At 43.6% G+C, this 16302-nt stretch overlaps 1 protein-coding gene across 1 annotated transcript in view; it reads right to left on the reverse strand.

Moving 5' to 3' along the window:
• LOC126355389 (dynein axonemal intermediate chain 2) overlaps nucleotides 1-16302 on the reverse strand; it is a 211055-nt gene that overhangs the window by 38892 nt on the left and 155861 nt on the right. The gene's annotated exons all lie outside the window — the stretch shown is intronic.

Here is a 16302-nt window from a genome sequence, read left to right on the forward strand (position 1 = left end):
GTATTTACCTTAATAGTCAAAATATATATGGTAGTTCATGACATCCAGTCTTACAAATTACAAAACTCCGTCATCTCTCTCCCCACGTCCACCACTGCTGGCGGCTCACCTCCAACTGCGCAACGCTACGCGCTGTTAGCATCCAGCTGCCGCTGCCCAACACTACAATGGCAGACAACAATGCAAACCAGCCACAGACTGCACACGGCACAGCCAGTGATTTTCATACAGAGTGCTACGTGGCGGCGGCGTTACCAATAAAAAAACCTAAACAGCCTACTTACACTACCTTCCAAACTTTACAGAAGCTCTCCTGCGAACCCTGCAGAACTAGCACTCCTGAAAGAAAGGATATTGCGGAGACATGGCTTAGCCACAGCCTGGGGGATGTTTCCATTCTGGTGTTTTAAGGGGTCCGATATTAAAATCATACCTGATAAGTGTTGCGCAAGAACTGAAGGAGCCTGACATCCAGAAGAGAGTTCATTTCTGTTCATGCCCACTAAGACTCAGCATGAGTGACGAGGCGTGGTTCCACCCGTCTGGTACATGAATTCCGAAAACAACCGGTATTGATCGACCACACACGATTCACCAGGTACCCTTGCATGACGAGAAGATTGGTGGTGTGGTGCGCCATTTTCGCCACACGCGTTATGGGGCCCATATTCTCTGAGACGATATCGAACAGTGACGTGTGTTTGGGAATCATGGAGGAGTTTTGTTCAGACTTGAAGGAGGAGGAGCACCAGTTAACTTTACGAGCCGGTTTTACGTGCCGCATCCTATATCTGGACTTGGTCACTTACTTGTTATTAACTCTCAGCCGCTTCTCGACGGCAGGGACGCCTATTTTCTGTGTTCTCCCTTGGGAGTTTGTTCGACGGTCGAAAGATGGTATGTCGGTGCGATCCTCCTGTGTGAATGATATTTTACATGCGAAATTAAATCCTCAGCATTCCTTTTGCTGTCTTCTCTTGAGACGGCAGATTGGTCGACGAGTTTCTGAATAGACGCGGTTAGTGGTACCCATGGGATTACAATTTTCTCGGGTTCTCGGCAAGCTCTTTCGCTAACGTATGACAGTGGAAGTTGCTATATGCTTCATGTATCGATTTATAGATGCACGAATTTCTTCCAACTTTTGCCTGTCGATATGTTCTGCGTTATTTTTTGAACCGAAAGCGTGACAATCTCCGTTTCTTTAGCGGCTTACTGAATCACGGTGGGTCTTTTTCGCCCTTAATCCACTTATTTGGCACGTACTTCTTTGGTTTAAACTTTGCCCATAATTCCTCTATGTCCATAATAATGAAAGTAAGTGATTTCTATTCATTGTCTAAGAGGGATTCTAACAACTGCTTTTCCTCTCTTTCTAGCATAAAAATTTCCCTAGCTTTGGTTGTAGTGGTTGGTGGTCAGTTCCTATGGGACGAAACTGCTGAGGTCATCGGTCCCTAGGCTTACACACTACTTAATCTAACTTAAACTAACTTACGCTAAGGACAACACAGACACCCATGCTCGAGGGAGGACTCTAACCTCCAAAGGGGGGAACCACGTGAACCGTGGCAAGGCGCCCCAGACTGCGTGGCTACCCCGCGCGGCTTTTGATTATAGAGTCATTAATTTAGTAACCATAATCGCTATGATGACCTCAAAATCACCAATTCCTGTCTCTATACTGACACTGTCGATAAGGTCAGGCACGTTGGTAGCTACAAGGTCTAAAATATTTCCAACACGAGTGTGTTGCTAACAAGGGAACCTCCCCATCACACCCCCCCACCCCCCCTCAGAATTAGTTATAAGTTGGCACAGTGGATAGGCGTTGAAAAACTGAACACAGATCAATCGAGAAAACAGGAAGAAGTTGTGTGAAACTATAAAAAAATAAGCAAAATATACAAACTGAATAGTCCATGTGCAAGATAGGCAACATCAAGGATAATATGAGCTCAGGAGCGCCGTGGTCCCGTGGTTAGCGTGAGCAGCTTCCTATTTTCTCGATTGATCTGTGTTCAGTTTTTCAAGGCCCATCCACTGTGCCAACTTATAATTAAATCTGAGCGGGGTGCGATGAGGAGGTTCCCTTGTAAGAAATGCTTCACAAGACACTCTGTCCATTTCATATGAAATTAATCCCTAGACACTCCATTCATAGGTTAAAGCCGACTCTGTCTAACACCGTATTATCGGGGTACTTCCGTGCTACTGAGCGTAGAGTTTCTATGAATGTTTCTGTAACTGTTACTGTGGAATCAGCTAGCTGGTAAAAACATCCAATGATTAAGTTTAGTTTACCTAGGCCAGTTACTCGCGTCCAAATTAAGGGCGCAGTCAGCTAAGTTTCGATCTTGGTAGACATAATATTTTCGTCGACTCCAATGGATACTCTCCCTCCTATGATGTCTACTCTGTCTTGTAGATAAAGGCCTACCTATCGTGCATCAGTACACATTTCGGAGCTTTCTGCTTTGGGTTTTGTCTGGCTCTCAGTTCAGAGTATTACTTGAGTACGTCTGCTTTTATGGGGGGAAATAAATTTAGGGACTTTGTTACGGATGCTTCTCCAACTTTCTGTTAACATTTTGACATTTGTAGTGTTTTTACTTCCTATGCGATCTGATTTTACTCTCTGCGTGTCCACTGGATACTGGCAAGCGTTCATCAGCAGACCTCAAACGGCCGTTTAGCCTTGTGAGGTAAGGGGCGAGTTGTGGCGCCCTGAAAATATTCGAAGTTCGGAGTTGGGGTGGCCGCACTAGGGCCTCTCAGCGAGCTGCGGCTCGTCGGCGGCCACATGGTGCCAAACGTTAGCTGGGCTCCCGGGACCGCGTGGCTCAGAATTTCGTGACGACGCTGTGTCGATGAAGGAGACATGCCAGGAGTGCCAAAGATGGCGCACTTTGTGAAATCTTAATGGCAGCCATATCACAGTTTGTATTGAAATTAATAGAAGCCAGATGAATCATGATACCTCAAAAACAAACATGTACCTTTCCATTATTTGCAAGACGATTCTGATGGTGTAATCAGATTTTCAATACCTTTATTAGTTTAAAGTTGAGTATCTGATGATCCAGTATACGAGGGTTGTTTTCTAAGTACGGGCCGTTCGAGCGTATAGTCCCGTAGTTCGCGCGGACGCCGCAACAAGCCACCGCGCCACTTGCCGGCATCCTTCCCGTTCACACTGATGCAAGTTGCAGCTCTGTAGCTGACGTGTACGCATCGCTGTGCTACTTTATAATGTTTACGATTGTTGAGTCGCCCGCCACGTGTGAGATACGGTCAGTGATACGTTTTTTGACCGCGAGAAGCCTATCAGCTGCAGAAATTCATCGTCAGTTAACAGAAGTTTATGGCTTGAATGCAATGAGTGAAGGTAAAGTGCGTCAATGGGTTAGAGAGTTTAAAAATGGCCGTCAAAACGTCCATGACGAAGAACGCTCACGCCGGCCCTCTGTGATCACTGGTGATTTGGTGGCTGCAGTCGAAACAAAGATTCGTGAGGACAGAAGATTCACAATTTTCACTCTTTCTTTGGAACTTCCAGAAGTTTCAAGATCGGTTTTGTACAAAATTGTGTCTGGAAACCTAAACTTTAAGAAACTGTGTTCTCGGTGGGTACCCAGACTCCTCACAGAGGACCACAAAGGGAAGAGATTTGCCACTCCATTGGACTTTTTGATTCGTTACGAGGAAGAAGGGGATAACATGTTGAATCAAATTGTCACTGGAGATGAAACATGGGTATCCCATATCACTCCCGAAAGCAAGCGACAATCGATGGAATGGAGACACACAACCTCACCCGTCAAGATCAAAGCCAAACAGATGCTGTCAAAGCGCAAGATTATGGCAACTGTGTTCTGGGACCGGTGCGGTATTTTGATAGTGGACTTTATGCCACGAGGAACGACAATCAACTCAGATGCATACTGTGCAACTCTAAAGAAGCTCCACAGAGCAATTCAAAACAAAAGGCGCGGCATGCTGACAAAAGGAGTTTTGCTCCTGCACGATAACGCTAGGTCTCACACCTCTCAAAAGACTCGGGATTTGATTGATTCTTTTGGCTGGGAAGTTTTGGACCATGCACCATACAGCCCTGATCTTGCTCCTAGCGATTTTCACCTTTTCCGGTACCTGAAACACCATCTTTGCGGGCACCACTTCAATGACGACGATGAAGTGAAAGCGGCCGTGAACTCTAGGCATTCGGAGCAGGCGGCTGAATTCTTTGAAGAGGGAATTAAAAACTTAGTTGTACGGTATGACAAGTGCTTAAATAAACAAGGCAACTATGTAGAAAATAGGTAAAAGTGTGTAGAATCAGAAAATAAAAAGTTTTTTACAAAAGTATTCGTATCTTTTTTTAAAAATAAAAACGGCCCTTACTTAAAAAACAACCATCATACAAATAACACCCAGCAACGAATTTCCAAAATCTAAACTGTTCATCCGATTTTGTCGATCGACGTATCTTTAGAAAGCTATTGGTGTAAACCTAAATTGGTATAAATTACAGGCATGTAACTTGAACAACGCATGATTTATTGGAGGTCAAAGTGGCCAATTACTATCGATCGTTTCAGGCCATAAGTACTCCACAGTGACACGAAAAAACGGTAGCAGCTGCTTATAAATATATTTATTCGTCTATGTCTTTTTTGTATCCGATATATACTATTAATGAAGAAATTGGTGAAATATTTACTGTGTTTGGAAAGCACTGGCACTTTAGGCTACTGGCCTATCATTTGTTCCCATTCCTTTGATATATGATTATTTAATTTGTTTATGTATTTAATTATTTGTGTTAGAGCGTGTTCATGGTCCAGTCGTAGGAATATTTATTTAATTTCAAATTATTTAAATGTAAATCCAGTATTTCGAATGTGTTTCGTTACATTTGTGAGTGTGCGTTGTCTTGGAGACAGGGCGGGAGCACTCTAGCCAATCACAGTGATCGTTCCAAAAGGGACACGTGGAGAGACTGTATGGAGGTGGGGGAGGAGCATCATTTTGAGAAAGGACAGAGGGAGTTCTAAGGGGTATAGGAGAGGACACGAAGGAGTCCTGGACAATATGGTGCGAGATACGGTAGCGGGAAAGACTTGGAGAGTGGAGCAGTTTGCGTGTGGTCGCTGGAGATAGAAATACTTTGGAGTGCCGACTTGTGAATTCGTAAGTGAATATCTCGCGAGCTCTGTTGTCGTTCATAACTAATTACATGGAGTAGGAATCCATTGTTTCCCTGTTATTCAACTTATATTCTATTTATTTGCTGAACCATCAACACCAATAAGTGTTTTGCATAAATATACCGCATTCTCAACAGTACTTCTGCTATCACATTCATCATTTAAAGTCGTTAAGATAGTACCTCCAGATTTTATTTAATTGCAATCTTTCATTTATAAATTACTATGTTGCATTAAAAATTCGCAATTGCCGAGTGATAGGAACCTTTGACCATTTGATTCATATATATACTGTACACTCAGCAGTAATTGGCTCATAATGCGACACCTACATATACCAGCCCCTAGACAACGAAACCAGTCAAAGCTTTCTATATTTCAACTCTGAGTCAGAGGGTACGTAGTTGAGTGCCATCATTTCATATTTTATTTGAAAGCACACCGCCTACAAAAAAAAGCTATATGCACTGCACAAGTACTCTGCTGTCTGAGTAGCTATTTTGTCTGTTTAGTCCACCCCTAACCTGTCAAGAGGAATCTCACAGTTCCCAACCTCATAACGCAAGTTCAGAAATCTGCAACCAAGACAGTCACAGAAGTGACAGAGCCTCTGGTTGAGACCCTCTTCTCGATTCCGATTCAAAGGACCTCGATCAGTTGTGGGTACAATACTGCAGATTGTAAGCTCTGCTTACAACCAATGAACGACACCAGCAGTTTTCATTACTTCTGCCAGTGCCTGTTCGAAAAGAGGATGGCGTCAGAATCCAAGTGACAAGCATCGTTGGTACCGAGGTGAGGCACAACTTGAAGATGACTGCATCCTGCACCTCTGATAGTCGCAGGCAGGACCTCCTTTACATCTCGGATGAGGCCCCCACTGAGGACATATCCAGTATACATTGGACTTCTTTCCAGCTTTGGGCGCTATTTCCCTAAGGAGGTCCATAAAACACCAAGCACTGTAAATAAAAAAAACTGTTTCTAAAAGTAGGCCTAAGTATGGGATATAACTTTGTTTGTTTAAGTGATTCAAGTAAAGAATCCAATGAAGATGTTCATAGTTTATTTACGCATTTCATTCACTCAATCGAATTTAGTCGCCAATTCACATATATGCAAATATCAAAAAATGGTTCAAATGGCTCTGAGCACTATGGGTCTTAACTTATGAGGTCATCAGTCCCCTAGAACTTAGAACTACTTAAACCTAACTAACCTAAGGACATCACACACATCCACGCCCGAGGCAGGATTCGGACCTGCGACCGTAACGGTCGTGCGGTTCCAGGCTGTAGCGCATAGACCTGCTCGGCCACTTCGGCCTGCTGCAAATATCAATTCAAATCTTTAAAGTCGAGTAGGCACTGGTTCTCATCATCAAATGAAGCTGAAACTGCATGATAAGGTATACTTTAGTAGTACAAAAATACTTTAAGTTAGAAAAGAAAAATTCATCCTTAGAAGAGACTCCTTAATTTATAGTGCACATTGCATTAAAAAAGCAAATTCTGAATTGGTGAGTCCTCGCCTGTGTGCTTATTTAGATGGAGAGAGGCCTACATTAGTAATAGGAAATGATGGGATGTGTTGCGAAATTCCTTGGACTTGCAGACAAAGACGGATAGATAATGATGTAATATGACCACCTGTCAGAAGTCTGAATAACCACTTTTTGCGGAGCAGATGTGCAGAAAGAGAGTCAGTGATGCTCTGGAAGGTAGAGGCAGAGATCTGCAGCCATGCCGGCTCCAGTACATGGCCACCTGTGCTAGGTTACAAGGTTGAGGATCCGTGGCGTGTTCAGCCCGATCGAGGTGATTTCACAGATTCGCGATTGGATTTAAATTTGGGGAGGGTAGGGGAGGGGGTGTTGGTGGCCTGGAGAGTACAGTAAAGTCACCCTAGTGGTCTTGGAACCACTCACATACATTGCGAGTTGTGTGACACGTTGCACTGTCACAATGGTAGATGCCATTGTGCCAAGGAAAACCAAATTGCATGTTGGGGTCGACATGTTCCTCAAGGATAGATGCATACTTGTCTTGATCCATTGTGCCTTCCAGTACGGCGAGACGAACCAGGCAATTCAACGAAAACATTCCCCAGACCACAACACACCCTCGACCGGCCTGTACCCGTGTGTCTGATGGAGCATGTAACGTGATTCGTCTCGAGAGGCTGCCTGTCATCACTCAGTGGACGTTCAGCTGCCTTCATAGCTGAAGAACAGCACTGAGCAAGGGTGCATGAACCAGGCGCCTGCTACAGGGGCTCATATGCAACGTCATTCGCCGAACAGTAGTTGAGGAGGGACTGTCGGTTCAACTGTGTGGTCAGTTACTCAACAGTTGTATGTCTGTTCGCACGTACACATCTCCGCATCCGTCTTTCACCCCTGTCAGCTATGTCTCGAGGTGCACCACTGTTGCCTCGGCGCCGGTTTCGGACAGCGCTACTTTGCCGTTGAAAACTTCGTCTTGTTGGAACAACACTGTGTTCTAGGCGGTGGAATTCCAACACCAGAAAAATCCTCTGTTCTAAGGAATAACCATGTTGTTCACAGCACACTTGCACGTTGTGAACAGCACACGCTTACAGCAGAAAGACGACGTACAGAATGGCGCACCCTCAGACTGCGTTGTCTTCTGTATCTTTCACATCACTTGCAGCGCCATCTGTTGTTGAAAATTGTAACTACTGTAATTTCGAAAGTTTGTCCGCCTGAAAATGTACTGTTGTCCCAAGCATATTGAAACAAACGGTGTATTTCTATCGCTGCTCGTTTAGTTTTTATTGCCGTTTCAAATATACCGGTCATTTTTGGAATACATTAGCATAACGGGCAGCAAGTACATAACCTTGTTTTATTTTCCTGTCTTGCTTCTAGATCACATGATTTTATAATATCCCTTTCTTCCTTATTCACTACCCCAAGATGAATCGTCTGTTCCTTCTGAAAACATTGCGCAGGCAGAAGATAAAATTCCAGTGACCAATGGACTATGCATTCTTCTTCACAAAAGGAAAAACAAAACAAAAAATACTGCTTGTTCACAAAAAGAAGAGCCAGGCCCCCCTAGTTCTGAGTCGTTAAAATCGATCCACTTCGGTTCATTTGTGTTTAGAGTCCGGCCGCTGCCAACGTCAGTGGTGTAATACTGAACTGTGCGTAGCCATTGTAAAGTGACTGGTAAGCTTCGTTACGTTCCTCAGTGAAGTTTACACTGCATTATGAGTGACGAAGAGGTTCCTGGCCCATCGCGGGCAACGCCAAATACTCCATCCACTCCTCGGAGAAGAGCGAAAAGCAGCACACTACGGAGTCGAGAAAGAAAAATAATTAGTAATGTCGCTAAATGCTGCGAAGAAGGGAGCAAAAATAAAAAATTGCTCCACCCTCTTTCGCAGCCAATAACATGAAAAGTTACTTATACGTGGGTGAGCGCCAGTTCCGTGAAAAGAATACGTAGGTTTTCTAAAGATAACCCTGAAAAATCACCAGAAACTCCGGCAAAAAAAGGTAAATTTCAGTTCAAATTTTTCAGTTCGACATTGCTTTGAATCTGCCTTACCGTTTATCTGAATTACTGTAGTCGTTTTGTTTGTATGGTATGAAAGAATTTCTTGTCCTGCAATAGGCATATAAAATTTAGCCTAAAGCTGCAATTAGTCAGCGTAGCGGTTTTGGTGCTTGATTGCTGTACCGAAGGGGACGCGCACGAATCCTATTACACCGCAATGTTTTTAATATTAATAGCAAGGACTGTTATAATCATTTTCACTCAATTCAGTTAAATGTGTCTGCCTAGTACGTCACCAGGGACCATAACCTACTACACTAACTAACAACTACTCTATAAGTGCTTTAAAAAAGTAGATTCTGCACCTGGAAACGTCTCCTTGTTACTTCTAACTACACATTCTTACAGTCTGACTCTCTAACCCTTTTTTATTTAGGCCAAGATCTACTGGAAAAATCCAGTTGGATAAAGATCGGTTGGACTTGGGGTATTACTTCACTGCGGAATATTTTGTTATCCATGGGATTCACATGGCAAAAAGTACAAAATAAACTGTCTTTATGGCTAAAGCGTGGAGACATTGTTGATTGGCGGTCGCGTTTCATTGTGCAAATGACACATCTGAGGGAAGCAGCCACAGAAATATTCTTATTTGGATTAAACGTGGATCGACAGCAATATGACAGTAGGTAAATATAGCAGAAGAGTGATATTGTCGGCGTTGTGGTTTAGGGAACGTCCTCCAAAAGACTAATAATTCGAAGCGTTGGATCAAGGAAGAGATTTGTCAGGGAAGCCGAACTAAAATTACGGGCTAAATCAACTAAAGGTTGGTCAGATGAATTCAGGAAATTTTGAAAGGTGGTTTTCAAGCAAAGTGCTCCCGAAACTTCCTCCGAAGTCGGTAATTGTGATGGACAACGCTCCATACCATAACAGACAGGTTGAGAAAACACCCACATGGTATGACGCCAAAGTGAGGATGTTGGAATGCCTTCAAAATAGGCGGATCGTCTTTAATGAGAGCATGAGAAAGCAGCTTCTGTTCGCTTTAATACAAGAGCATAGACCTGCTAAAAAAGAAAGGTCACATGGTTGTACGCTTGCTTCCCTACAATTGAGCGCAGTAGAACTAGCATGGGCGAAATTAAAACGGTTGTTTATGGAGCGCAAACTTTTCAGGGGACATGTCGAAAGTTAACCTTTTTGGGACAGAGAGTGAATCCCTTTTGTCTGAACTGCCGATGACTGGGATGGGTGCTGCAGGAAGGTCCAACAACTAGAAGAAGAATATTGGAGGCGTGATGGTGGTGTTGAACGAGCAATAGACAATATCATTATTAACACTGCCGAAACGGACAGTAGCGACGAACATGAAGCACACACAGAAGAGGAGTACAATGAAAGTGATTCTGAGTGATGTATTCGGGGGTACAATACAGCATAACAATTGTCAATAAATTATTCAAATTTATTCCATCTCTTTTTACTGCCACAATGTAAGTTTTTCTACTAGTTCTGTATAATGCCAAATTGTCCGAGAGAATTGTTACGAAATTAATAACAATAGGCAGTATCAATCAATATGAAACTTTCGATTTCACTTCAAACGGCCAACCGTCGAAATTGCGGTATTGGGATTTACATATAAATAATTTCACGTATCCTTCAGTCTTTTATTATACCGCTGTCCGCTTTTGCGTTAGTATATGCGCAACATTAACAGTTGCTGCTGCGGCTAATAGATGGCATTGTGTATACCGCTTGGAGCACGACTTTTATGTGGACGCCAGAGTGTTGCCAGCACTGCGTAACGTTAGCGCGACTTATTACCCCGCCAATATGCTGTGTGCCGGTAGGTGGAGCTTACCTCTTCTATACCCAGCACTCCCTCCTGAATTTGATCTTCTCTTTGTGAACAAGCAGTATACAGATATATGTAACTGACTAACTATTATGTACTAACGAAAAGAGGTGGAACGCTTAAATAGCGAAAGAAAACACTATTCAGTGACAATAAATGGCTCAGGTAGGTTAGAACATTTGAAAAGGGAAATGGATAGGTTAAAGTTAGATATAGTCGGAATAGTGAAGTTCGGTGGCAGGAGCAACAAGACTTCTGGTCAGGTGACTATAGGGTTTAAACACAAAATCAGATAGGGGTAATGCAGGAGTAGGTTTAATAATGAATAGGAAAATAGGAATGCTGGTAAGATACTACAAACCGCATCGTGGACGCATGATTGTGGCCAAGATAGGCACGAAGCCTACGCCTACTACAGTAGTACAGGTTTATATGCCAAGTAGCTCTGCAGATGACGAAGAAATTGAAGAAATGTATGATGAAATAAAAGAAATTATTCATATAGTGAAGGATGACGAAACTTAAATACTCATGGGTGACTGGAATTCGGTAGTAGGAAAAGAGAGAGAAGGAAATGTAGTAGGTGACTATGGATTGGGGCTCAGAAATGAAAGAGGAAGCCACCTGGTAGAATTTTGCACAGAGCACAACTTAATCATAGCTAACACTTGTTTCAAGAATCATGAAAGAAGGCTGTATACATAGAAGAATCCTGGAGACACTGACAGGTTTCAGATAGATTATATAATGGTAAGACAGAAATTTAGAAACCAGGTTTTAAATTATAATACATTTCCAGAAGCGGATGTGGACTCTGACCACAATCTATTGGTTATGACCTGTAGATTAAAACTGAAGAAACTACAAGAAGGTGCTAAATTAGGGAGATGGGAACTGGATAGACTGAAAGAACCAGAGGTTGTAGAGTGTTTCAGGGAGAGCATAAGGGAACAATTGACAGGAATGGGGGAAAGAAATACAGTAGAAGAAGAATGGGTAGCTCTGAGGGATGAAGTAGTGAAGGCAGCAGAGGATCAAGTAGGTAAAAAGACGAGGGCTAGTAGAAATCCTTGGGTAACAGAAGAAATATTGAATTTAATTGATGAAAGGAGAAAATATAAAAATGCAGTAAATGAAGCAGGCAAAAAGGAATACAAACGTCTCAAAAATGAGATCGATAGGAAGTGCAAAATGGCTAAGCACGGATGGCTAGAGGACAAATGTAAGGATATAGAGGCTTATCTCACTAAGGGTAAGATATATCCTGCCTACAGGAAAATTAAAGAGACATTTTGAGATAAGAGAACCACTTGCATGAAAATCAAGAGCTCAGATGGAAACCCAGTTCTAAGCAAAGAAGGGAAAAGCAGAAAGGTAGAAGGAGTATTAGAGGGTCTATACAAGGGTGATGTACTTGAGGACAAAATTATGGAAATGGAAGAGGATGTAGATGAAGATGAAATGGGAGACAAGATCCTGCGTGAAGAGTTTGACAGAGCACTGAAAGACCTGAGTCGAAACAAGGCCCCCGGATTAGACAACATTCCATTGGAACTACTGACGACCTTGGGAGAGCCAGTCCTGGCAAAACTCTACCATCTGGTGAGCAAGATATATGAAACAGGCGAAATGCCCTCAGACTTCAAGAAGAATATAATAATTCCAATCCCAAAGAAAGCAGGTGTTGACAGACATGAAAATTACTGAACAATCAGTTTAATAAGTCACAGCTGCAAAATACTAACGCGAATGCTTTACAGACTAATGGAAAAACTAGTAGAATCCGATCTCGGGGATGATCAGTTTGGATTCCGTAGAAATGTTGGAACACGTAAGGCAACACCAACCCTACGACTTATCTTAGAAGCTAGATTAAGGAAAGGCAAACCTACGTTTCTAGCATTTGTAGACTTAGAGAATGCTTTTGACAATGTTGACTGGAATACTCTCTTTCAAATTCTGAAGGTGGCAGGTGTAAAATACAGGGAGCGAAAGGATATTTTCAATTTGTAAAGAAACCAGATGGCAGTTATAAGAGTCGAGGGGTATGAAAGGGAAGCAGTGGTTGGGAAGGGAGTGAGACAGGGTTGTAGCCTCTCCCCATGTTATTCAATCTGTATATTGAGCAAGCAGTGAAGGAAACATAGGAAAATTTCGGAGTTGGTATTAAAATCCATGGAGAAGAAATAAAAACTTTGAGGTTCGCCGATGGCATTCCAATCCTGTCAGAGACAGCAAAGGACTTGGAAGAGCAGTTGAATTGAATGGATAGTGTATTGAAAGGAGGATATAAGATGAATATCAACAAAGGCAAAACGAGGATAATGGAATGTAGTCGAATTAAGTCAGGTGATGCCGAGGGAATTAGATTAGGAAATGAGACACTTAATGTGGTAAAGGGGTTTTGCTATTTGGGGAGCAAAATAACTGATGATGGTCGAAGTAGAGAGGATATAAAATGTAGACTGGCAATGGCAAGGAAAGCGTTTCTGAAGAAGAGAAATTTGTTAACATCGAGTATAGATTTAAGTGTCAGAAAGTCGTTTCTGAAAGTATTTGTATGGAGTGTAGCCATGTATGGAAGTGAAACATGGGCGATAAATAGTTTGGACAAGAAGAGAATAGAAGCTTTTGAAATGTGGTGCTACAGGAGAATGCTGAAGATTAGAAGGGTTGATCACGTAACTAATGAGGAAGTACTGAATAGGATTGGGGAGAAAATAAGTTTGTGGCACACTTGACTAGAAGAAGGGATCGGTTGGTAGGACATGTTGTGAGGCATCAAGGGATCACCAATTTAGTATTGGAGGGCAGTGTGGAGTGTAAAAATCGTAGAGAGAGACCAAGAGATATATACAGTAAGCAGATTCAGAAGGATGTATGTTGCAGTAGGTACTGGGAGATGAAGAAGCTTGCACAGGATAGAGTAGCAAGGAGATCTGCATCAAACCAGTCTCAGGACGGAAGACCAGAACAACAAATGGCTCAAATTGCTCTGAGCACTATGGGACTCAACATCTGTGGTCATCAGTCCCCTAGAACTTAGAACTACTTAAACCTAACTAACCTGAGGACATCACATACATCGATGCCCGAGGCAGGATTCGAACCTGTGACCATAGCGGTCACGCTGTTCCAGACTGACGCGCCTAGAACAGCACTGCCACACCGGCCGGCTCAGTGATAGTAGCATTAAGTATGCGGTAAGGCTGTATTTCTCAGATGGGCAATACTTCCCTACCTATATGCACCATGCCGAAGTGAGCTTATGGCAGGAGTGCCTTCCCGCTCCCCATTTCACCCTTCTCACAGTACTCGCGTGACGCGCGGCTCAAGAAACTGTGCCACAACCACAACGCCAAGCTACCGACCTCACGCAGGCGCGGCGCGTCCCAGTTGCGCCGCAATTTGCGTGGTCCCATTTGAATCAGTGAAGTTACAAAAAAAGCGCGCTGCGCAAATTGAGACGCGTATAGAACGTGTGGCGTTGCGCAGCGCAGATTCAAATAGGACCACGCAAATTGCAACACGACGCGACTGGGACGTGACTCGGCCCTGCGCCATGGTTGTGGCACATTATGTGTGGGCGGGGTGAGGCGGGAAGGCAGTCCTGCCATAAGTTCACTTCGGCATGGCGCATTTGGGCAGCGGAAGTATTGCTCATTCCAAAAATCAGCCTTACGGTGTACCGAATTTATTGTCACTGAGTAGTGTTTCGTATTTCGATGTTTAAGCTCTCCATCTATTTTCGTTAGTGCACAATAGTTTTCAGTTACATAACTGTATACTTTTTTGGTTTTTGTTTATTCTATTCTCAAGAACTATGCACAGTTCAACAACAGGTGAGCGATTGCTCATTGGAATTATACAATACTGGCCGTTAAAATTGCTATACCACGTAGATGACGTGCTACAGGCGCGAAATTTAACCGACACGAAGAAGATGCTGTGATATACAAATGACTAGCTTAGCAGAGCATTCACACAAGGTTGGCGCCGGTGGCGACACCTACAACGTGCTGACATGAGGAAAGTTTCCAACCTATTTCTCATATACAAACAGCAGCTGATCGGCGTTGCCTTGTGAAACGTTGTTGTGATGCCTCGTGTAAGGAGGAGAAATGCGTACCATCACGTTTCCGACTTTGATAAAGATCGGATTGTAGCCTATCGCGATTGCGGTTTATCGTATCGCGACATTGCTCTTAGGGTTGGTCGAGATCCAGTGATTGTTAGCAGAATATGGAATCGGTGGGTTCAGGAGGTTAAGACGGAACGCCGTGCTGGACCCAAACGGCCTCGTATCACTAGCAGTCGAGATGACAGGCAGCTTATCCGCATGGCTGTAACGGATCGTGCAGACACGTCGCGATCCCTGAGTCAACAGATGGAGACATTTGCAAGACAACAACCATCTGCACGAACAGTTGGACGACGTTTGCAGCAGCATGGACTATCAGCTCGGAAGACCGTGGCTGCGGTTACCCTTGACGCTGCATCACAGACAGGAGCGCCTGCGATGGTGTACTCAACGACGAACCTGGGTGTACGAATGGCAAAACGTCGTTTTTTCGGATGAATCCAGGTTCTGTTTACAGCATCATGATGGTCTCATCCGTGTTTGGCGACATTGCGGTGAACGCACATTGGAAGCGTGTATTCGTCATCGCCATACTGTCGTATCACCCAGCGTGATTGTATGGGGTGCCATTGTTTACACGTCTCGGTCACCTCTTGTTCGCACTTTGAACAGTGGACGTTACATTTCAGATGTGTTACGACCCGTAGCTCTGCCCTTCATTCGATCCTTGCGAAACCCTACATTTCACGACCGCATGTTGCAGGTCTGTGTACGGGTCTTTATGGATACAGAAAATGTTCGACTGCTGCCGTGGCCAGCACATTCTCCAGATCTCTCACCAATTGGATACGTCTGGTCAATGGTGGCCGAGCAACTGACTCGTCACAATACGCTAGTCACTTCTCTTGATGAACTGTGGTGTCGTGTTCAAGCTCCATGGACAGCTGTACCTGTACACGCCATCGAAGCTGTTTGACTCAATGTCTAGGCGTATCAAGGCCGTTATTACGGCCGGAGGTGGTTGTTCTGAGTACTGATTTCTCAGGATCTATGCACCAAAATGGCGTGAAAATGTAATCACATGTCAGTTCTAGTATAATATATTTGTCCAATGAATGCCGGCCTTGGTGGCCGAGGGGTTCTGTCGCTGCAGTCCGGAACCGCGGGACCGCCATGGTCGCAGGTTCGAATCCTGCCTCGGGCATGGGTATGTGTGATGTCCTTAGGTTAGTTAGGTTTAAGTAGTTCTAAGTTCTAGTGGACTTACGACCTAAGATGTTGAGTCCCATAGTGCTCAGAGCCATTTGAACCATTTTTGTCTAATGAATACCCGTTTGTTATCTGCATTTCTTCTTGGTGTAGCAATTTTAATGGCCAGTAGTGTATCTTCTGCTTCCACAATGTTTTTAGATCGATTAGATCTTATGTAGACAGACTTTAAGGAGAATTTTTGAATACAGTTTTTTTTCGTCGATCTGTAATAAACGTTCTGCAAGCTCTAAGCCTTTTCTGTTTCAGTTAGTGATTATATCCTTTCCTCCTCCACTTTGCTCGGGAACAGCTTATGGCACCTTGCTGTGAATTCTTTACTTTGTTGATACATATCTGTAGGATGGATACTGA

Source organism: Schistocerca gregaria, chromosome 3 (assembly GCF_023897955.1).
Source record: "Schistocerca gregaria isolate iqSchGreg1 chromosome 3, iqSchGreg1.2, whole genome shotgun sequence".
Classification (NCBI taxonomy): domain Eukaryota; kingdom Metazoa; phylum Arthropoda; class Insecta; order Orthoptera; family Acrididae; genus Schistocerca; species Schistocerca gregaria.